Genomic DNA, 25,640 nt, shown 5'->3' with positions numbered 1-25,640 from the left:
TATCTTTACTTGGACCTCAGCACTACTTCTGCACAATTAATGTGCATTAAGTACAAAATTCCAGTTTAGCAGACTTTAAATATACCAAATTAGTAAACCAAAAGTACAATTGCAGGGTATTTTTATTTAGCACATAAATATGTAAATGTATTTGTAGTATACTTAACACAAAACAAATGTATTTGTAAAAATGTAAAATACATTTTAGTATATTTTTTCACTAGGGTAAGCTCATAATTAATTTTGTATTAATATATTTAAAGCTTTCCAAAACGCGACATAGATTGTTGTGTTTAGTGCATTTCAGAAGGTCAGATGTAGTAGACACAAATGTACTTGTGACTTGTGTAAGAAAGTGCAAATGATAGATAGAGAAAAAGAGAGGAGGAACAGAGGGAAAGACAGTAAATGTCCAGGATGTACAGAATTCTTCATTTCCCCCGCGAGCTGTTCCGTCAAGGCTCTCCCACCACCCTCCAGCAGCTGTTCTCAGACTGAAACACACACACACACACACACACACACACACACACACACACACACACACACACACACACACACACACACACACACACACACACACACACACACTCCTTCCACAAGCCTGAATATGACATCATGGCTGGCCAAGTAGGGGGACAGGAAAAGGAAGAGGGGTGAACAGGCTACCACCCTTTTCCATGTGCACAGTCTCACTCTTTCAAACACACACAGTGTCAAAGCGGAGAAACAAGAAACACTACAGCTGTCACCCTTAACTCCCTGACCTCTTGCACAAATACACAAAAGCACAAGTGTGCATAGCTACATGAGCTTGGCCACAAATACACACACACACACACACACACACACACACACACACACACACACACACACACACACACACACACACACACACACACACACACACACACACACACACACACACACACACACAGGCATGTGTGCTAATGTTATTATTCAGCCTTACCCAAACACAAGACATATGGCAAAACACACACAACACAGGGTTCTGAGTGCTATTCAAATCTAATAAATCACTTTCCAGCAGATGCCAACTTCTGAATTAACTTAACACTCGAACATAAAAGGAGAAATGTTTGTGTGTATGTGTCCTTTCCAGTAGTTTTGAATACACAGTGATGTTAAAACAGCAAAGTGACTGATGTCAGGACAGACAGAACCCAAATGACCTCTTCCCTGTGGACATGTCTGCAGTAACAGCACTACACTCACTGAGACACAGCCAGTCAACAACATATCCCCAACATAAAAATAAAATGAACAACTATAATAAAGCACATTTTGCATAAAGAAAATGAAGGTTATTTTTATGATTATTAAACAAATCCCACCCCCAACAGCTTGTCATATAATAGTATAAGTTATTTAAGTATAAGCTTTGTACATCATAATATGTATTAAGCCTAAGTCATTTATACATAATGAATTTGAAATAAGTGTACAGTTTCCATTAAAGAGTTGTTAATAAATATTGCACCTGAATAAATAGTTTGAAAAATATAAATAATAATGTTTTATATATTTACAGATCTTATGGTTCAAATAATATCTCTATGGATATACAAACCGATTTTGTTACAAAGACATTTTGTAAAATGCAACAAAATCAAGTATCTGATTTGTTAATTCTCTTGAACCTTTATTTAACTGACAAAAGTACAAAGAAAAAAAATAAATGTTTTCACTGGTCAAATTGTATTTCGTAAATATAAACAAATTTTGATTTTGATGGCTGCAACACACTCCAAAAAAGTTCAGACAGAGGTAAAAGAATAATGAAAAGATTACGGAATATCCAAGTTTTTTAGAAAGTCCACAATTAGCAGGTGAATTGGTATTAGGGGAGGGTATCATATTTGGGTATAAAAGGAACATCCACCAAAGACTCAGTTTTGCAAGCAAAGATGGGTCATGGCTCATCACTTTGTGCCAAATTTCATGGGAGTATTGTCAAACAATTCAAAAAAATCACATTACTCAATGCAAGATTGCAAAGTATTTAGGTCTTTCACCATCTACCATACATAATATTGTGAAAAGATTCAGGGAATTCAGAGAAATCTCAGTCTGTGTAGGGCAAGGCAGGAAACTTCTGTCGATTGTGCGTGATCCTCGAGCCATCAGATGGCACTGCATGAGAAACCATCATTCTGCCGTGTTAAAAAGTGTTAAAAACGTTCGGAAGTACTTTGGAAAAACGTTGTAACTTAACAGTATGTCGCTGTATCAAGAAATGCAACTTGAATCTCTGTTACGCAAGGAGAAAGAGATGCCGTCTATGCAGAGATGCTGTCGAGTTCTCTGGACTTGAACTCATCTCAGATGGTCCAAAAGTGGAAATGTGTTGAAAAAATGGACAGCGAGTTCTCAGTCACAAAGACAAAAGGGACATCCAGACATTCATTAGCGACAGGGTGCAAAAGCAAACATCTGTCATGGTACGGGGGTGCATCAGTGTAAATGGCATGAGTGACTTGCATATATGTGAAGGTACCATTGACATGGAGGCGTATAATGGGATTGTACAGAGACATAAACTGCCATTAGGATGACATCTTTCCTGGGAAGCAAGACAATGCCAGGCCTCATTCAGCATGTGCAACATCAGAGTGATTTTGTAGACACTCTACACCGTAGAGTGGATGTGCTTGACTGCCTGCAGTCCAGATCCGTCTCTTATTGAAAATTTATGGCCCCTCATGAAAAGGAGAATCAGACAACAATGACCACTAACTGTTGAGCAGATGTCTTGGGTAAAAACTTGGGCAAGATTGGGTAAAAACTCCACTTTCAAAAGTATCCTCAATTCCCAACTGATTAAAAAATGTAATTAAAAGGTGATGTGACCGTAGTAAACATGCCTGTCACAACTCTTTTGGAATGTGTTGCAGCCATCAAAATCTAAATTTGCTTATGTTTACAAAATAGAATTAATTTGGCCAGTGAAAACATTGAAAATCTTGTACTTTGTGAGTTAAACAAAGGTACAAGAGAATTAACAAGTCACAGATTCTTGATTTTATTGAGTATTACAAAATGTCCCAACTTTTCTTGATTTGGGGTTGTATAAAATATAGTTTTTCATTTTGTAATCTCCAGTGAGAATCAAAACATTCTTAATAATTGAACTTTCAATGCAATGATCCTGGATCACGCTGTCAGTTATGACCATATACATACCAACACCCCGTTATACTTCAAGCAAAATCGAAGAACAAACTGGTTTGATGTCATTTCAGATAAAATCAGGCCAAAACGAAGTTCATTTGGAGTCTGTTTCGGGAGTTCGAAACAGCTTGCCAATGCAAACTTTCTGGAAAAGTCTGGCTGCTAAACACCTTCGTAACACCATTGGTCAATAGCGATTACGTAATAGGTAGGGGTGCTCTGAGGCTCCGCCTTCTTTGATGTGGAAATTGTCTCTGCTCACTTCTTCTGTTCAGTCCACCAGATGTCCATAAGAAAAAAACTTAAGCACACTGGAAAGCCGCATTATAATAGAAAATTAAGTTATAATTCTAATCGAAAGTGACAATGTCACTGTATTTAATAAAGCTGCTTGATTTAAAGCAATCTATTTCACAGGAGAGCCAAATTGCAGAGCTTGTGCAAACATGTCCACATCGCTTCGATTAGATACTTTCTTAACTGCTGTTTTCTCACCACTGTCATTTCTGTTGTGTTTACTTTGTTTTACTGGATGCGTGCAGCACATATTTACAGATTCATCTAAATGTCGCTCTCAGCAGTGTGGGCGGTGTCAGATGTTCGCTAACAGTATACCACTGGTTACGTATTTCGAACTTCTTTTTACCCCTAAGTGAATAATGGAAAAGAACTGTGTAGTGAGTATATCTGGGCTTTTATGATCCACATTCAGCACTGTCATGTTTTGAGAGCACTTTACATCAGTGTGATTCCACATTAAACTGATCAGACAAATAATATCAGAAAGAAGAGAATCCCTCCTTCTCCACTGTCACATCTCTCTAAATCCATTCATTTTCCTAATTTCTCAGCTCTCTACATCGTTTTTTTTTTTTTTTTTTTTTTTACTGACCCACTCCATTTTAATAACTTGTAGTAACAGCTGTGTTCTAACACAACACTCTTGTAAATGCTTTAAGAACACAGCAGTCATTGTGACCAAAACCCTACCTGTGACCTATGAACATGTCACATTGAGACATTTAAAGAGTATGTTACTGTACTGCCAAACAAGTGTCTGATTGTAATCTGCATGGGCAGCAATGAATGGATGTTTCATTAAAAGAGGTTAAAATTTGGGTGGGTAGAGTGCAGTGGGTATTTTTAGCTCTGCTTTTTCACATATCTATTCTTCAGCTCTTGTCATGCATTACGCAAAGTGAAGAATTGGCTCTGTGAGGGCATGTGAGGAAACGAGGCACATTTACATCATATCAGAATTTGGGGCATGAAAAACCATGCATGTTTTTGAAAATAACTACTACCTCTCATCAACTGCTTCACAAGTCTTTAGTGTCAAGGCCTGGTAATGAGTAACTAGAAATTAGAAACTAGAATGAATAATTATTAACAAATTAAGCATCTGGAGCTGAAGACACTTTAAAAATCCATCATCTCTCACTGTAAAGCAAACAGCTGAATGCAGCTCACACCCTAGACAGAAATAGCATCATATCACATGTGCAAAGCAATTGTGAAGCTCCAAAAAAATCTTCAATTAAAACATTAGATGAGTGCGTGCATGCGTGTGTATGATGCCAGACGGTCTCTGACGGATGATGGCATATGACAACATTCCTGTATAGTGCAGTGGGACACAGATCAGCTCTAAGGAAGACAGAAAAAAAATCAAGCATCTTAAGAGCAGAGTGAAATAGAGGACAGTGAGAGAAGAATGCAACCTGAGGGATAATTTTCCCTTTATTTAGTACACAGACACACACACACGGGTAAAATTCAGGGAAAATCACTAGTATGAGACATTCAAAATACATATTTGGATGTTTACTCAAGCTTGTTGATTCACCACTTTTTTGCCTGTCCACTGTTTTCCGGTGCCTCACTAGTGCAAACACACACACATTTCTGTGCATATAATCTATCATCAAGTCTTGAGCTGATGTTGCTGAATCACTCCGTAATTGCTAAAATAAGCCCTTAAAATACTCTGTGAGGGCATGACTCCACACACCTCTCTGATTTATGCGAAGTATCCAGCTGAGTCACATATTGATGTGAGTCAGAGGCTGTTGACGGTGTATGTGAATTCAAAGTCACCATGAAATCAAAATGTTTGTCAACAATTCATGTTTTATATGGAATACTGAATTATTATAAATGATTTATCTGTGCACATCATTTTTTAAATTAATGTGCCCTCATAATCTTTAATCAAAATCACTTCCCCTCGATCTTGCAGAAACATCTCTTCTCATCTCTGATGACGTTTTTTTGTCGAGAGGGCAGGACAACATGTCACTCACATGTAGTGTTGTCGAATATACCAGTACTACCTGGTGGTACTTTAAAAAAAATTGGTGGTACCAGCATTTCTGCAGTACAGAGTATTTTTGGTAGCTGCTGATAGACGCTGCTTTCAAACATTCGTTCATGTTTGTTTGAGTGCTCTCTGACCGTCAAAGGTTTCTTTTTACAGTGTGTTTTTACAAGCGTTGAGCATTGTAGTCAATCACAATCATATCTGTTGAGCGCATGAACGCAATGGCCTAACGGAGGTGCTTGTCAGTAAGTTAGTCAGAATTCAATCCCTAACGCTATTGAAACATTTTTTTATTCAACAAGAACAACAAGCTCACAAATCCTTTCATTATAACCAAGAAAGTGTAAATACAATGTAAATAAGAGACTCATCATACAAGACAGCTTTTTTTTTTATTATTATAACAGGAGATTTCATTGCTTGAAAACAAATGAACATGACCTGTTAAACATTCCATGTGAGTTTGATTTACAGATCAATTACAGAATTAAACATATTAAGTCTAATTTTTTAAAAACAAAGAAATAATAAGAATCTCATACGTCAACGCAATAACTTTACACAACACTGGTTAATTCTTCTAATATCTCCGTTGCTCAGTCAGTCTATCCTTCTCATTTTTTTCCTCAGGATACTCTCTTAATTCTACATTTTCACTTATTGCAGAATTGTCTCTTTCTTACTGCTCCCTCCACCTCCCCAGTTTCCCACTATGTCCCTGTATTAAAGGGGTCATGAATTGAGAAATCAGTTCTCCTTTATTTTTTGACATGTAAGAGGTCATTGTACAATAAAAACATCCTGTAATTTTCAAAACCCAAAACCTTGTTAGTTCAAAAACAGTTTTTATTGAAACCAAGCTCCGAAAATGACTCATTTCAGATTTGTCACATTATGACATAAGTGCGATGAAAGACCGCCTCTGCAGAATCAGATCAATGCAACGCAACTTATCTCACTAATGCACCAGTGAGCGAGGCCAAAGATGCGATGATGTAGAAGAAGAGATACAGGATCACTGGACTGAAAACAACATTACCTTCCAAAGGATCCTAATGCTAGGAAAGTGGTTATTTATTTTCAACTATGTGAATGTCTCAGTAGAGCATTATTTGTTTTTAGGTACATTTCAGTGTGGTCACTTTGGTAAATCAGTGGCAATTTCGACGCAGGATTTGTAAACAAACTTTTACTGTAAGATACAGACCCAACAGTAATGCCACAACATGCAAGTAACCATGTTAATTCTAATACCAAATCTGTTATCAGTGATTTTTGATATGTAATGATTCATGTACAATCAGATATTCTTTGTCTTAAAATCGTTTATTGCTGTGCCAGTAAATCAAGCCAGTGACTTAATGGTCAACTTCACATTGTTCCTTGTTGAGTAGCATGAAAATAATCTGTAATTCAAAACTGTTATTAAATTATATACAGAAAGCGATCGAAGAACCCTTGGAGCTAGGGGTGGTGCCAGTAGACATGATTAACCGTTAGAAATTTGTCAACCGGTAGTGGTTTTGGACTACTGTCTCTATCGCGGTTACACACTCATGAGACGTTTCTATGCTGTGCTGTCATGAATGCCTATCATCTGCATGCATTTTTAATCATTGCTGTTTAAAAACAAGTGATTTTAAACCGTTGAAGGGCAATAAGCATCAAAAGAGAACTCATTTCACTATATGCGCGCACTGTCTGAGAGATGCACATGTAAAGCCACTACTCACAGAGCGTGTGATTACTGAACGGAGTTCTTTTTGCTACCTTATTGGCTTTGAACGGTCAAATACACACACTTATATGTCAAAATACCAGTCTTTGTGAGTATTCTCATAAACACAGTCATTTATGTCTTAAGTGAATGTAAACAGTTGAGAAAGAAAAACCATGTGTATCAGTGCATTCGGTCTTAAAGTAACAGCAGCCTATTACACCTGCTGCTGTCTGTGTCATTAACGTTAATCAAACCACAAAAAAACTTTAATAAGAATACATTTATATTTAATTTATACAGTGAGACTATGCAGTGTTTTTGTACATTTAATAATTTTATAAAACTTTTATAATTCTTATTTCTAGTGCTTGAAGTTTTTCCAGGTTTCTTTTTTGTCTTTGTTCTATTGCTCGTAATTAGTTTTTTTGTTAATTTTTTATCACTGACTGTTTACTTTTGTGATTGCAAAAATAACTATATAGTGATATATCGTTATCGTGAAGAAAATTACTCTTATCGTGTTATAAGATTTTGATTATATCGCCCACCCCTAGCTGGAGCTGTCAATCACACCGTCCAATTTTATCAGTGACTGGAGTTCTGGACTCTCACCAAAACTCCCGTTATAATCAATGACGCTGTCTACACTGCAATGACAAGATTACTGCATTCATGTGCTCAGAATTTTTTAATGTAAAAATCATACTAGCATCATCAGTACACCTCAGGAAACATGAAATAATAAAAAATGCAGTTCATGACCTCTTTACACTATGTTCCAAATCATTATGCAAATAACATATCAATACAATAAACATCAGTAAATTAAACAGATAAGCTTTGGTTAGGGGTGGCTGAAATGCAACTTTATGCACAACTGCCAGTCTGCATGGAGAGGTTCTTAAGACTTTATCTGACTGAGTTCTTCTGTGCTCTAAATCACTCAGAAATATTTTAAAGGTGCCCCGTTTTTACAAGATGTAATATAAGTCTAAGGTGTCCCCTGAATGTGTCTGTTAAGTTTCAGCTCAAAATACCCCATAGATTTTTTTTTATTAATTTTTTTAACTGCCTATTTTGGGGCATCATTAACTATGCACCGATTCAGGCTGCGGCCCCTTTAAATCGCGCGCTCCCTGCCCCCCGAGCTCCGATTATAATACAGTGCATTTACAAAGTTCACACAGCTAATATAACCCTCAAATGGATCTTTACAAGATGTTCGTCACGCATACTGCATGCATGCGTCGGATCATGTGAGTATAGTATTTATTTGGATGTTTACATTTGATTCTGAATGAGTTTGAGGCTGTGCTTCGTGGCTAAAGCTAACATTACACACTGTTGGAGAGATTTATAAAGAATGAAGTTGTGTTTATGCATTATACAGACTGCAAGTGTTTAAAAATGAAAATAGCGACGGCTCTCGTCTCCGTGAATACAGTAAGAAAAGATGGTAACTTTAACCACATTTAACAGTATATTAGCAACATGCTAACGAAACATTTAGAAAGACAATTTACAAATATTACTAAAAATATCATGTAATCATGGATCATGTCAGTTATTATTGCTTCATCTGCCATTTTTCGCTATTGTTCTTGCTTGCTTACCTAGTCTGATGATTCAGCTGTGCACAGATCCAGACGTTAATACTGGCTTGTCTAATGCCTTGAAAATGGGCTGGCATATGCAAATATTGGGGGCCTACATATTAATGATCCCGACTGTTACGTAACAGTTGGTGTTATGTTGAGATTCGCCGGAGGTCTTTTAAACAAATGAGATTTACACAAGAAGGAGGAAACTCACTGTATGTCATTTCCATGTACTGAACTCTTGCTATTCAACTATGCCAAGGTAAATTCATTTTTTTGATTCTAGGGCACCTTTAACAGTTTGATAATCTCTATTCAGTTTCTGCACAATATCAGTTGTTTTTATGCCTTTTGCAAGACACTGCACAATTTCATGATTTTCATCAACAGAAAGATCTTTCTTCCTCCCCATTTTGCCTGAAAACTGACTTGCTTAATAATGTGGAACAACCTCTTTATGTAGGTTTTTCATGATTTAATGAACCTGTCCGAGATTGATACTAGATACTCATCTAAAAACATGACAAGTAAAACAAACAAACAAACACTTTCTTTGAAAAACATAAAATCTGAATGTTTATTGTACTGAAATCCTACTGATGTGTCACCTGCATAATAATTTGAAACAGTGTAAAGGCATTATCAAACCATTTTCTGCACAGACTGAAAACAGAGGAACAACTGGAGAGGGTATTTCTAAATATATCTATAGTGCAGGCACAGAGTTCACTTTGTATTGAAATGAAAATGAACACTAAGTCACTTGAACAACTGATCAAAACAGCCCTGAGCCAAATGTTGGCTACCACAAACTGCAAACTCAGAATCTACACTGTTATTCTGAGGATGGTTTCTGATAAAGTGACAACTATGAATACTGTAGGAAGGTGTTAACTTATTTCAGCATCCAGGAATGTGTCAAACAACTCTGAAGTACATTCGACAGCTGTCAATCATTGTGCTTCATGTTGTTGTGGCATTTCTAGGTTAAATTTGTGTACAGTCATCACACACAGAGGTAAAAAGAAGTTTGTCACATACACTCTGACTATTTCAGGCTGAAAAGAGTGCCTAGAATTATTTTTCTTTCCTTCTCTTCAGAACAACAGAACTTGTTTGACTCGAGAGAAAGAGAAATATAAGGCATATTCAGAGGGAAAGGCAGTAGAAGCGAGAGAAAAACAGTGAGAGACAGTGACACGGTGTCTTAAGACATTTCATTAGGGTGTGGGTTGATTCTCACTCAGCACTTGATGTCATATCCTTTGGCCATCCAAACGGCACACGAAGCACACACCCACACAGCCGGTGGCCCAATGAAAGGGCTCCTTTCATATAGGAGCCACACAAGTCCAAAGTTCGACAGGAAAGAGGTGTGCCACTTTTCCGTAGTCTGACCTTCACTCTGTCTGACACAGTGAGCCAAAATGTTTAAGCAACAAATAAGAAACTTCATTGACACATAAATCGTATAAACCTGTGCCAATACTGTATAAACACAATCTGTAGAAACCCCTGAATGCCCATTGTGAACATTCTATGAAAATCTTCACGTAGGGTTCTTTAAACACTAATAAAACGTTCAAGTGTAATATCTGAAGGACTTCCAGCAAACAATCAGAAACTTTTAGGGAACATTCATTTCGAGCTGAAACAAGGACGTTCGCAAACTTCCAATGAAAGTGATTCTCAGTTTCAATTTTACTTAAAAATTGGACCTGGTGAAAAATGACCCAAGGAGAAGTTAGGGGAAGAATAACAACTCATTTTGTTGTCTTTGTGAAGCATCAGAAGACTTGGAATGTAGCACACAAGTCATAAAGGGCTACTTTAATGGTTGGGTGTTTTGTCAACAGCTGTGGTAACTAAATAATTGTTTTATGGGAAAGATTCTATGTGAAGATTCCTCAGAATATCTTATTTTTGTTTCCACTGAGGAAAGGAGGTCATATGGGTTTGGAATAATATAAGGGTGAGTAAATAATGACAGAATTTTAATTTTTGGGTAAACTATTACTTTAAATAGAGCCCTTTGATGGACAGAGTAAATTACAGTTAGTCTTGGAAATTATACTGACACCCAAAGATGTGGATGCAGATTCAAGCAAAAGTAATTTATTCCATGAGCAGAAGTGTCCAATAATGAGGGTTACTGAGATAAAGTGAGTAGTATTCATCTGGTCTCATGAACTTAATATGTCAGCTCCCATGAGGTAACCAGCTCATTTGAAACACTTTTCATCATCTTTCATCAGAGCTCTTGATGCAAGCCTTAAAACAGAGAGACTGCCTAATGAAAGCTCTCTGTGGAAGAGTTCAGAACCTTCAACAATAGATGCTTTTGTTTGGTCTTTAAAATAACAGACTTAGTATGGGATTATTTTATTCCAGTGAATAAATAAAAGTAGATTAAAGTGGTTCCATGAGCTGTATCCTCCAGATGTTCTATTCAGCTATTCTTTCGTCCACATCCTGCATGAAACAAAAACCAAAGGCACATGCTCACGGATTTCTGATGGTCGGGTATCCCCCTCGTTTTGCTCTATGTGTGTGTATAAGTGTCTGAAAGGCATGTGTGTACAGCTTCAGGGCAAGATGAGCAAGCAAACCCCTTCACTGGGGTCCCAGGTGGTCTTGAAATGTGAAGCCATAAGGCACAGACAAAGTCACACACACACACACACACACACACACACACACACACACACACACACACACACACACACACACACACACACACACACACACACACACACACACACACTGCACCATGAACCAGTCCTGCAGATAATGAGGCTGCCATGCATGCAAAAAGCACCTGCAACAAACTGCAGAGTCTGAAATTTATACATAAGATGAAATTTTAACAATTAAAAATGGGTACTTAGTCTATGAAGAAGCTCTGGAATGGCAGATATTCCATGTGAGAACCTAAAGAGTTCTGTCAGGAACTGCAGTTCTTTAAGCATCACCAGAGACTCTAGTATCTATGCACTGTTCTGACCACCTACATTAGACAGACGGTACCGCAGCATCGGGTCTCGCACCAGCTGGCTGCGGGACAGCTTTTTCCCGCAGGCCATCAGACTGCTGAACTCCAACATCACGTAACATTAGAACTGAAACCCCTCCCAACCCTTCAGCACTGCACTTGAACTACTAAGGGATCTCTGTCCTGTCATTTTCCACAGTATAAAAACTGCCGGTTTACTGCATCCCATCAAGCATTTAATGCCCACTAGTCTGTGCTTACTGTTACTCATGTGGAGCACTAAGAGTAGGCATTTGGAGCTTTGATCTGCAATGAAGAACATTTATTTAAATTAATGTTTGTAGAGTCTTCCATTCTGCAGACAACTGTGAAAAAGGTTGAGGGCGGGGCTTCAAAAGCTCATACAACAAACAAAAACAAGCTCTGAAAATGTCAGAAGCTGTCAGTAATGGTGTTCAGTTCGAACCGGAGTCGGACAATGATGCCTACAGAGCCAGAGAATATATGCTGCACAAAGACCGAACAGGTATAGTTTAGTTTAATTACAGTTTACTTTTATCTACTATTAGTACAAGCCTGTTTTAGCGGACCCTGTCCGAATGATGGCCAAAACTTTACTGATGAGTTTTCTGAAGTTTATTGTACATTACACAAAAGATGAAGCACCCATTTTCACTACAGAAAATCACCGTAAAAACTGAATAAAAAACACTGATTTGATTCGTAAAGCTCCGACTCAGTGTCTTGAAATCGGCCAATCACTATATTGTTGAAAAGCCATTATTTTTATTTTTTTTGGCGAATGGAAAGAATAAAAGTATTCTCGTCCCTTTATACTATTAAGGTAGAACTACTGTACTCACATGAACTGTTTTAAATATGTTTTTAGTACCTTTGTGGATCTTGAGAGAGGAAGTACCATTGCTGTGAATGCAGGCCTCACTGAGCCATCGGGTTTAATCAAAATATCTTAATTTGTGTTCCAAAGATGAACGAAGGTCTTACAGGTGTAGAACGACATGAGGGTGAGTAATTAATGACATTATTTTCATTTTTGGGTGAACTAACCCTTTAACTCGTGTCTAACCTTAACAGACTGAGTTAGAAAAAATATTTTCAACGATTTTCATGTCAATAAAAGATCCAGAGCACATCCACCTATTATATACATAAACGTTATCCACCAATGGCAGTTTGAAGGTCTTAAACAGCTGACACAAATGAAAGTTCACACTGGCAAGATGTTTTGATCTACTGAATCAAACTACAAAAACACCTTTGGTTTGGTTAGATTTTGTTAGAAAAGATGTCACACATGTTCGTTCTTCAATTTCGCTTAAAGTACATTGGGTCATTTAATCAAAATATGGTTACATGCAAAAAAGGTCTGGACTGAACCTCCACTGCCCTTGTCCTCAATAAGTCTAAAGCCACATTTGCCATCACCGCATTATCATTATCTGACATCACATCCTTGATGATGTACACTGGCACAAGGGCTGAGCAACATGTCACTCACATGAATCATCGCAGCAATCAGCAAACGACAATATCCTATTAAAATTGTTTAAGTATAAACAGTGCCTACTGCTTTCGAGTACATTGTAATTGTAACATCTTAAGTACTTTGCATCAGTGTACTGTGTGTATATAAAGCATATGTTTTATGTGAATACTGTGCATATTTGTACATAATTTATTCAGTTTCTGTATGTTTGGGAAAAATCTGTCCTCTTTTGCACTTCATGTACAGTTGGACTGTGTGGCATTGGCCAGCTGCTAACTCTGTGAGGGCCCGTTGCATGGCAGGGTGGAAACACAGACGTAACAGAAGTCTCGGACCTGTCTCTGGCAGCTGGGAATGGCACGTCCAAAAAAACAAAAAAAAACAAACGTGTTGCTGAGAGCTGGGCGGCACATTGTCGCACCCGACGTCAGCCCATGACCTTTGACTTCAGATGGCAGCTGATTTGGTTACAGTGTTGAAAAGAAGGCGCCCATGCACTGCAAGTACAAGTGAAGCAGTAGGAAGGTACTTGTTTGTGACCAATAATAATCCCAAACACGCCAACCCAGTTTATTTAGACGCCAAAGGTGAGGGAGCAAGTGAGAACGTGGATATAACACAGCCAGGTCACCTGAGAGCCTCATGTCACTGAGTCTTAACATCTGAGTCAGACTAGACATACTTTAGGTTATTTTTAAACATATTCTTTAGTCTGAACTCCAAAAAAGCCATTTACACTTGTTGTAAACTTTAGATAGGGAATATATAATACACAGCTTGTCATCGGCGGATCTCTGAAGATTTCAGTCATGAAATAAACTTTCACTTTTTTGAGAGAGAGATCTTTTCTTTGCATAATATTTTGATGTATTACACATCTACCTGTAACCATTCAGGTGTTCAATGAGTATTTTGCTCAATGAAAAATATGAATGTCCACAAAAAAAATTATATATTTATATAATATAATATATATTAATATTTATATTGTTTAAAACACACCAGCCAAGTTCTTAGAAATGTACTCTTTGTATCTTTGATTCTATATGGGTTTGATAAACTTTGATACAATTATTAACTAAAAAAACTTAAATTATATATATAAAACTTATATATATATAGTTTTACTTGTTAAAATATTTCAATTTTTTGAATTCAGCATGGTGTAATTTCAGCAACTGGGAAAAATAAATCTTTACAGTAAATGCAAACATACACACCAACACTCCAAACAAATTTCCAAAAACATTCCAGTTTGTTCACCATATTAAACAAAGAGCTGTCTAGAGACTCCAAGGCTTCAAATGGTTGCACTCATTCCAGGCATTATCCTCAAAAATCCAGCTGTTATGTCAGAATGGTAAACCTTCATTAAATTCTGTCTCCTAAACCTCCATCATTCTTTCCAACCTCACTTCCTATCGTTTCTTCTTCTCAGACATGTCTGTACTTCCAATGTTTCCTCTGAAAAGACATGTACTGTACACAATGGATGTCTTTGTCGAGCCATTTTTCCTGTTAGCTTGGGGATAAAAAGGTGGCAGAAAAAAAAACAAGCACCCAGCTTCCTGCAGACATTTGTCATGCAAATGTTTAATGAGACATTTCAGTCACCTCAGAACATTTTAACTATACTTGTGCAATATTTGAATTTCACATTATATGTTATTGTGCATGTACACAGATGACATGCTGTAGTGAAAACCAAATTAAATTATTCACCTTTCCTTTAGCACAGACAAAAAAAATAAAAAATGTATATCACAGATTACACACCAGCAGTTCCAAACAATGTCCGTAAAAGGGGTCCAGACTTTGACAGTGATTTTCTGGATGTAGAAGAGTGGCCTACCTTTGGTACAGTGTTGCCCTCTTTCAGTCTGTTCAAAGTGCCCAATAGGTTAACTTATTGGCCTGTAGAAGCAAGGAGAGAGGGAATATAAGCTTGTGTATAGATAAGAAAATGTATAGGCTAAACATTCGTGATTGAGGAGTAACACGCAACTACTATATGCCGAGGGTTAAAAGCAGGGCAAGACTAACGTATTGTACACAAATAAAGCTTAGCTATACTGCTTTATAACCTGCTCCAAAAACACTGGACAGTACAGAAATCATATGTGAAATTGAACAGTGTTCAAAAAGCACCCATTTTATTACTAAATTAAGCAACACTATCCAAAAGTTTCATCAGTAGATGAAGTTTCAGAAGAAGGCAGCTATAACAGTGTGAATGTGAGGGGAGTAAGTGCAAACAGAAGTGAAAAGTTACATAAGAGGACACAGTGCCTCCATATCACTGTGATTGGCTCATTATCCTGTCAGAGTCATGATGCTCACCTATCATGTTCATAATCTATAAGCAAATCCACATTAATGGGTCAAAGTGGTGAAAAGAAATTAAATTAACTTAAAAAAAAAACGAAACAATCAGAGTGAGAAAAATCAAGATATTCCCATGATCTTGAAAGAAAGCCTGATTTTGTATTTCATTATGTAGACATTGTGAGAAATTATATTATATTATATTATATTATATTATATTATATTATATTATATTATATTATATTATATTATATACACATGTACACACACACAGGTTTGGAAACATTACTATTTTTAATGTTTTTAAATGAAGTCTCTTATGCTCATTAAGGCTGCATTTATTTCATAATAAATACAGAAAAAAACAATAATATTGTGAAATATTTTAACAATTTAAAATTATGGTTTTCTATTTTAATATACTTTTAAATATAATTTATTTCTGTGATGCAAAGTTGAATTTTCAGCATCATTACTCCAGTCTTCAGTGTCACATGATCCTTCAGAAATCATTGTAATATGCTGATTTAATACTCAGTTATTATCATTGTTATCATCAAACAGTTGTGTTGCTTAATATTTTTTTGGAACCTGTGATACTTTATTCGGGAATCACTGATGAATAAAAGGTTAAAAAGAACAGCATTTATTCAAAATATAAATCTTTTCTAACAATATAAATCTTTACTATCACTTTTTATCAATTTAACACATCCATGCTGAATAAAAGTATTAATTTCTTTCAAAAAAAAAAAAAAAAAAGAAAGAACTTTTTTTTTGAACAGTGGTGTATATTGTTACAAAAGATCTATTTTAAATAAATGCTGATATTTTTTTTTTTTTTACTTTTTATTCATCAAAGAATCCTGAAAAAGTATCACAGGTTATAAAATAATATTAAGCAGCACAACTCTTTCCAACATTGATAATAAATCAGCATATTACAATGATTTCTGAAGGATCATGCGACACTGAAGACTGGAGTAATGATGCTGAAAATTCAGCTTTTCATCACAGAAATAAATTATATTTTAAGGTATATTAAAATAGAAAACCATAATTTTAAATTGGAATAATATTTCACAATATTATTGTCTTTTCTGTATTTATTTTGAAATAAATGCAGCCTTAATGTTTCCAAACTACCCTTATTCTTAATTCATATCCAGTAAATCACAAACAATGTAGGGCCATAGAGTCAAAAAGGTTGAGAACACAACATGTTGAGTATACACAAGAGGTAATCAGCAGCCAGCAGTGACAAACAATTGTTTGGACTTTGATTTGACCCATTTTTTTTTAAAATAAATGTTAACATCATATTATAATTGACACTCCCAATTGAAAGGTCAACTGTGCACCAAAAGCTATTATCCCAGATATTGGGTACACATCAAAAGAAACTAGAACCTGAATTTAAATTGGACTAAAGAACCTCAAACCCAGAGCAGGGGATTTTCCTCATAATTTCAAAAGTCCACCAACACATGCTGCTTATTTCATAAGAAATAAGAAGACTAATTAAAACCAAACAGGCATTTTAAACAAACAAATATTTTCCCAGACAACAATGACTCATAACCCATATAATCCCTTTCAAATTGAATTAGAAAAAGTGTGACAACTCAGTTGTGCTCATTCATCTTGCTCAAGAAAGTCATAACACAACCTGTTATTTGCCCTCAAAACCTTGACATACACACATCTCAGCTGATGAGAGACAAAAGTGAAGAGTATGAAAAGGGGTGTGTGTCCCGACCAAGATCACAGCTGCACACTGAGGCACAACTGTGCCGACCGTCTGTCCACATGGCAGAATGAGACGCTGCGTGTGTGCCGCATGACAAAGCAGTGGCTCACCGACCTGCAAACCATGTGGTGTCCTTGCAAAAGACTCCCTCATTAGATCTTTCTTTAGACACTTGGGGTGTGACTCATGTGTGAGAGACATACGGAACAACACAGTCTCTCCACATTCCACCAACAGTGCTGAAAAAAACAGCTCCCTGATTAAATATTGTCTTTAGTTGTTAAAGTTGTTCAAAATTAAGGAAGGAGTGGGAGTATTTGAATAGTGAGTCATTATAAAAATCCCCTTATCACATGTGACTTTGGTTACCATGGTAACCAAATCAGTAGGAAGCCTTCTCTGGTCAAACACATGGGAAAGATACAATTTTATCTCTAAATAAAACAAAAGCAACTTGCTCATAGTGATGTGAAGGGCTCAGACGGTGTGCTGACACACTGTCACATTTACTTATTTTACTGCATGTTCACCTATATGGACATTTTGAACTTCAAAAATAGGATTATTTTCTTAGAAAATCTCAGAAAATAGTGATAAAAAATAATTTCTGTCAGGACCACTATCATCCAATTATGATTGATAATTGCATAGAGTTTGTATTGGCGGTATGGTTTTGTTCTGGGCAAGAACTCCCTGCGCATTCATGCAGTCTAGCATGGATAAGAGCAGGGAGAGTAGCAATAACCCAACTAGGGTAAACAGAACAGAACCAATATATGCAGATATAATTAATGTCAATAATTTAACATGTACACATATTTCAAGAATTAGTTTGATTCAGGGGAATAGTAAGGCCAATCCTGACTGAAGAGAGGAGGAGCTGGGGATGGAGGAGGGTAATTTGCTCCTGAGAATGCAATAGCTGCTGATAATACTGAAGAGCTTATATATGGGTGTTGTTATAGGCGTTGTATTCCTATAGGTAGACGTGAGTCACCTGGGAGTCAGCTGATGCGAGCTTGACTGACGTGACCTGCCAGAACTGATGTTAACGCTGGATAATAATTTTGGTGTAACAGAAAAACAAACTTTTAGCCAAAAAACAAAACAAAACCGAAACACCGTCACATTTACTTATTTTAACTTCAAAACTAGGATTATTTTCTGTTAGAACGTCTCAGAAAGTAGTGATACACCAAAATGATTTATTTATTTTTTTGAACAGAAAAACTGAAACTTTTAGCCAAAAACCAAAGCCGAAAACCAAATTTCTGTAATTAAATGTGGGTAACAGGGTAACTCTCTTTTTGCTGTTGTTCAGGCTTTTGTGTTCTCAGTTGATAAATAAAACCAGTCATAGTAAAGTCCTTCAGAATGAGCAACTTCTCTACATCTGAACACATTTTACATATTGGTACTCCAACATTATTTTTGTTCATGTTAAAGTGTGTCAGCACTGCTGACTAGTTTTCCTGCTGTAGTTATCCATGCTGTATGAACTAAACAGACACTGACACAGTGTGTGCTTATAGATATATGTGTTTGAGAGAGTGTTTGTTAGCTTAGAACTGGGACAAAATAAATCGTAAAATTCACCCTTAAGCAGGGGACACACTTAACGACTATAAAACATTCTAAGACTGAGCTCAACACAAAGACTGCTTCCTTCGACTGAAGCAGATTTAAATACTTACACACGGAATTTAAACACCGACTGTAAACACAGACTGAATGCAACTGGCTGGCTCTGACTCAGTGTTTGGACATGATCAGTTGTAAGTATCAAATTGCATTCATAATCGGCCTTACAATTGTTAAGTGTAAATTAAAATTCACCTTTAAAGGTGCCCTAGAATTAAAAATTGAATTTATATTGGCATAGTTAAATAACAAGAGTTCAGTACATGGAAAAGACATACAGTGAGTTTCAAACTGCATTGTTTCCTCCTTCTTATATAAATCTCAATTGTTTAAAAGACCTCCGAAAAACAGGCGAATCTCAACATAACACCGACTGTTACGTAACAGTCGGGGTGTACGCCCCCGATATTTGCATATGCCAGCCCATGATTGAGGCATAACACAAGGGGAGTTAGTATTACACAAGGGCAGAACGTCTGGATGTGCACTGCTGAATAATCAGACTAGGTAAGCAAGCAAGGAAAACAGCGAAAAATGGCAGATGGAGCAATAATAATTGACATGATCCATGATAACATGATATTTTTAGTGATATTTGTGAATTGTCTTTCTAAATGTTTCGTTAGCATGTTGCTAATGTACTGTTAAATGTGGTTAAAGTTACCATCGTTTCTTACTGTAATCAAGGAGACAAGACTGTCGTTATTTTCATTTTTATACACTTGCAGTCTGTATAATTCATAAACACAACTTCATTCTTTATAAATCTCTCCAACAGTGTGTAATGTTAGCCGTTAGCCACAGACCATTGCCTCAAACTCATTCAATATCAAATGTAAACACCCAAATAAATACAATACTCACATAATCCGACGCATGCATTCAGTATGCATGACGAACACTTTGTAAAGATCCATTTTGAGGGATATATTAGCTGTGTAAACTTTGTTTATGCTGTGATAGAGTCGAGAGCTCGGGAGGGGGCGGAGAGCGCAAGCATTTAAAGGGACCGCAACCTGAAATCGGCTCGTTTCTAATTATGCCCCAAAATAGGCAGTTAAAAAAATTTATTTAAAAAAATCTATGGGGTATTTTGAGCTGAAACTTCACAGACACATTCAGGGGATACCTTAGACTTATATTACATCTTTTAAAAAAAAGTTCTAGGGCACCTTTAAATGTTTTGGTCTTTTAATGTTTAATCAAAATGTCATAACTGGATCTTCTAGTAAAAACAACTTCTCTCTGACAACACATGCAGGACTTCTCCAATCTTTTTTTTTTTTTTTTTTTAAACCCCACCCTGTAAGCTCGTGTTCATCTGCCCCCACTTTTGAGAGCAATGCCCCCATCTCAAAATCCAATCAACAACCGATGTAGAGAAACAAGTTCTCATCCTACATGTTTTCCTTGTCAATAATCTGCTACAGTCAGGTGTATGTCACAATACAGACGAAGTTTACTGTGACTTTAACACAACCAAATAGTAAAAAAAAAACTATGAAATCATCACCCAGCTGTCAGGTGGCCTGGGTTCCTGCTTGATAGGAAAATGACTTTCAATCAAAACAAAACTTTTGTTTTGAAAGGCTAATCCTTTGCAGCACCATGCATCTGTTTTTCAGTTCATCTTCACTTACACAACATGAAAAACATGTATCAAGAAGATCAAGAAAAGATTTAAAAACGGACAAATTACCATATTTTTACACAAAATAGGCTGGTAAGTAAAAGACCATCAGTATAATGAAGAAAGAAAAGCACCACAAAAACAAAATCCAGATGAGTTTCATAACACATAACAGATATTGTGTGACAGAAAGAGAGAGAAATGACAACCAGTTGTGTCCATCAGCATTTAACGCAAAGGACACAAGCACAACCCAACGGAAGACTATGCAGACTTCCAGTGCGAACAGGAAATGGGGAGTGAAGTGGCACAGAACAGAAGCCAAAACAGTAGAGGTGATGTCAGAGGAAAACCCCATAGTGAGACTTTACCATGAACTGGCTATTGTTACTGAGTGGACAGACCAAACAGTGTCCACACATGGGGACAGAACTGCACAACATTAAGATGAAGCTTATAACAGATACTGCATGTCCCACGCTAACTGGCACAGTAAAATTATAAGCTCAAACTAACCAAAATTGCATTTCTTTTTTCCCTCTCCAGGCAAGTAGACCCAGATGTTCAGATTCTCACAAGTTCTCAATTTAAGATTCAAAGAATGTGTGTTAGTCAAGGTTAACCCATTAACAAATTAAGCTCCTACTTGTCTCACTAGTCCAGGAAAAAAAGAAGAAAAAAAACTTTCATGAACTGCATCAAATACTACTCATGGTTGAATAACTCAGACAAGAAGATAGTTGAGTAGTGAATTAATCATGATTTCTCATAATTTGTCTTTGTCTGGTATTATAATGATTTCCTAGTTCAGAACATGGTCAACGTTTGCATCAACAGATGCAATGTAAGTTGTAATTTGCCTACTGAAAAGTTGAAATCTCTTCAAATGAACAAAATCGATGAAATACTTTGCTTGCAAAAAGATCTATTTTGCTGAATCAAATTTAAAGTTCTAAGACAGGTAAATTATCCATTCATCACATCACATACTAATTGTGATTTTCAACTTGATCGTTGGTGATAATAATATAACGCATAATTTCTTGACCAGCCCTGAGTAGAATGCCACTGGTTGTCATCTCACAATTATGGCAGTTTCGACATGGCGTGAATGCAGAAAAACCGCAAGTAAGACATTGCTTTAAACGTGACATTCTGAAATAGAAAGACTGAAATAGTATTTTGTTATAAAACTTTTTACAGTGTAATGGCAAATAAATGTGGTAATGGTGTTAAACATATTAGAATAATTTACCATACATTTACCATTTCAAACCCGAAGTTGAAAAACAGACCTGAATGCTGACAGTTTGTCAACAGAGAGAGAAAATGGAGAGAAACAGGTACTAATACCACATAATGGCTTTTTGAGAGCTAAATGTAAAAGAGTGAACATCTCTCTCTTTCCAATGTTCTCCAGGGATTTCCTAATGCTAGGTTATTGATTAACTAGCCTCAACTATATCACACACACAGCAGACATGAATCAGCAGAAAGGCTCAAAATGGAGAAAACAATCTTATAAAAGATTTATAGACAGAAAGAGCACATATATTTCATGAGTATGCATGAGAACATTCCTAATATGTGAGCTATCAGGAGTAGTGCACAAAAAAAATATTAACAATACTTTAAATATTTAACAATAGAAGACCTCAGACAGTTATGTTAAATATTGTAAACCATCTGGTTTATGTGGACAATCAATACAAATGATCAAAGTCAACATGAAACAGCAAAAGATATTAGCATTGACTGTACGGCACTTATGCTGACAGAAATATCTTAGATAGAATAGTTAAGTGGATCTGAATAATCTCCCGACCATCCTTTAATGGGACACCACTGATCTGATATATAAAAGCGATATTTATAACAACACTGTGGAGACCAAAGGATGAGTATCTGTTAAAGCTGTGAAGCAGGCCCACACTCTCTAACGCATGTTATATAAATATATGGCCTCCTTTAGGTTTGCACTGTGATCTGGATTAAATTAATTCTCTAACCTTCACATACAAGGCTTAAGCCTAGTCCCAGACTAAAATGCATGATTGAGCTGTTTTAACTGAAAGTAACTTGTGCTGACAGATCTTAAAATATTGTTTTGCCATTGTTTTGTCTCAAAATGGACATTGGTAAAGTTTTTTCTAAGGCATGTTTATGAAAGCCACTTAAATGTCCTAATTGAACTAAGGCCTAAACCTGGCTTAATCTAAGCCCTGTCTGTGAAACTGGGCCTATGTTGTGTCATAAAGACACGCTGTTAACTGTTAAGGGTTCTCTACAGCCACAAACAGATCCTCTATGCTGTACATACACACTGAGTGGGAATTTCAACAGATGGAATATTCCCACAGTGAGGGGGGGGGGTTTGATGAGGCCCCATTCCAGCTCCTCCAAAGCTACGAAATCTTCCATACAATGGCCACTCGTCATACAGTCGTAAGATAAGATCACACTTCACCCCTTTCCCATGCAGTTATGAACCGGTCAGAAAAGACAGCTTGCCATAATTTTGCTTAAGTCTTTCCAGGTTTTGATACTGGCTGCTGTCAGTCCACTACTCTTTGGACTGCTCTGCTCACAACTTTGAGGAAAACCAGTCAGAAAATTGTGTGAGCCAAAGCTACACTGCAGAGTAAACCAAGGATGGGTCACATCCAACAACTGCCTAGTAGTCGATTAGTAAGGTTGACTAATTTATTTCATTTTTTTTATTTCAAAATGTTCATATTTTATTGTTTAGCAGAGGTACATTATTTGCTCTTTCTATTAAGTTTTGTCTAGTTTTTGTCCACAAGAACATGTCTTTTGTTCACAAAAATCATGTTTAGTTGGGGTCAGATCAATCCAAAATCAGCCTGATTATACAGGGCTTCCTTAAAGGGTTAGCTCACCCAAAAATGAAAATAATGTCATTTATTACTTACCCTCATGCCGTTCCACACCTGTAAGACCTTCGTTCATCTTCGGAACGCAAATTAAGATATTTTTGTTGAAATCCAATGGCTCAGTGAGGCCTGCATAGCCAGCAGTGACATTTCCTCTCTCAAGATCCATTAATGTACTAAAAACATATTTAAATCAGTTCATGTGAGTACAGTGGTTCAATATTTAGTTTTTTTGGTGCGCCAAAAAAACAAAATAACGACTTATATAGTGATGGCCGTTTTCAAAACACTGCGTCATTAAGCTTCGGAGCGTTATGAATCTTTTGTGTCGAATCATGATTCGGATCGCGTGTCAAACCGCCAAACTGCTGAAATCACGTGACTTTGGCGCTCCGAACCGCAGATTCGACACAAAAGATTCATAACGCTCCAAAGCTTCATGAAGCATGAAGCTTCGTGAAATCGGCCATCACTATATAAGTCGTTATACACGTATATTCTTGTCACTTTATAATATTAATATTGAACCACTGTACTCACATGAACTGATTTAAATATGTTTTTAGTACATTAATGGATCTTGAGAGAGGAAGTGTCATTGCTGGCTATGAAGGCGTCACTGAGCCATCAGATTTCAACAAAAATATCTTAATTTGTGTTCCGAAGATTAACGAAGGTCTTATGGGTGTGGAACGGCATGAGGGTGAGTAATAAATGACATTATTTTCATTTTTGGGTGAACTAACCCTTTGAGGGATAGTTTACCAAAAAATTAAAATTCTGCCATCATACTCAACCCTTTCATTTATCTTTTAAAGGTCCCGTTTTCGTGGTTTTTTTGAAGCTTTGATTGTGTTTATAGTGTGCAATATAACATGTGTTCATGTTTCGCGTATAAAAAAACACAACATTTTTCACATAATTTACTTATCTGTATACCGCTGTTTCCACTGTCATAAAAACGGGCTGATGACTTCCTTGTTCTATGAAGTCCCTCCTTCAGAAATACGTAACGAGTTCTGATTGTGCCAGCGGTTCCTGTGTTGTGATTCGACAGCAGTTTAGCACTCCTTGCCCGGAAAGGTCATGCCTCTTACCATAACGTGGAGATGCACGGGCTCAGTGTTATTGTAAACATGTCTTTAATTTTACCCTATCAATTTGAGCCGGAATCAGACCCGGTGATTAGACTGCGGGATGAAAATAACAGCGTTTCGACGACATGGCGACAAACACACTCTACAAACGCAACTCTTGTGTATTCCTGTGGGCGGAGGTTAGTCAAAAAACTGTTTTAGTGACGTCATTAAAGAAGGAAGTAGAGGGATGTAGTCCAAACTGGCCGTTCGATGTAGGCAACTTCTGTTAAATAAAATATCTCGCTTGGCATTGAACTTTGAGCTTTAAAATTTTACAGATTTTATTTATACTCTAACAACAACATTACACACTAACTAAAGTTTGAAACATGGGATCACGAAGAACGGAACCTCTAAACATGAACATTTTTAATAAAACCTGACAGATATCTGTCCCTCCACTGAAAGCCCATTCCACCAATTTGTAGCTACAAAAAGTTCATAAACACATCGTAAATGTAATCTACAATAACCAAGAGGTTTACTCCAAGTCTTCTGAAGAGACACAATCGCTGAAGCCCCCCTAAAAAGGGTCTAGTTACACCCCAGGTGGCCACAAAGAACCGCTGAGTGCCAAACAGTGAGGCTGACCTGGAAACAGGCCTGAGAGTTTCCTGTCTGGCACGTGGGAGTGTAATTGGGAGCAGCCACACAATAAAACGGCCATAATGGGCAAAAGATTAACAGGAGGGTGACTAGTGGTTTGGAATCTACCAAGAATGTGTGTGCGAGAGAGACACTAAGCACTGCACACTCACCTTTAATTGAATCCATGTAAGGGGCATAAACCTACTTGTGTACAAAATGAGCCTGTGACACTGACAAAGCCAATCCTTGACTCTTAACCTGTCTGAGTCATCATGAACTTGAATACCATCCCAGTGCAGATACTGCTAACTGTAACAATCAATGTAACTGATTATCAAAATGTA

The 25,640-nt window shown here is 36.8% G+C and overlaps 1 protein-coding gene across 1 annotated transcript in view; it reads right to left on the bottom strand.

Moving 5' to 3' along the window:
• The window catches only part of raph1b (Ras association (RalGDS/AF-6) and pleckstrin homology domains 1b), a 63,274-nt gene that overhangs the window by 31,420 nt on the left and 6,214 nt on the right, over positions 1 to 25,640 (bottom strand). Inside the window, 1 exon segment of the mRNA XM_048197086.1 lies at positions 15,182 to 15,243. The gene's annotated coding sequence lies outside the window, so the exon portion shown is untranslated.

Source organism: Megalobrama amblycephala, linkage group LG7, assembly GCF_018812025.1.
Source record: "Megalobrama amblycephala isolate DHTTF-2021 linkage group LG7, ASM1881202v1, whole genome shotgun sequence".
NCBI classification, from domain to species: domain Eukaryota; kingdom Metazoa; phylum Chordata; class Actinopteri; order Cypriniformes; family Xenocyprididae; genus Megalobrama; species Megalobrama amblycephala.
Note: the sequence above shows the minus strand (reverse complement) of the source record. Positions and strands in the feature narration are given on the sequence as shown.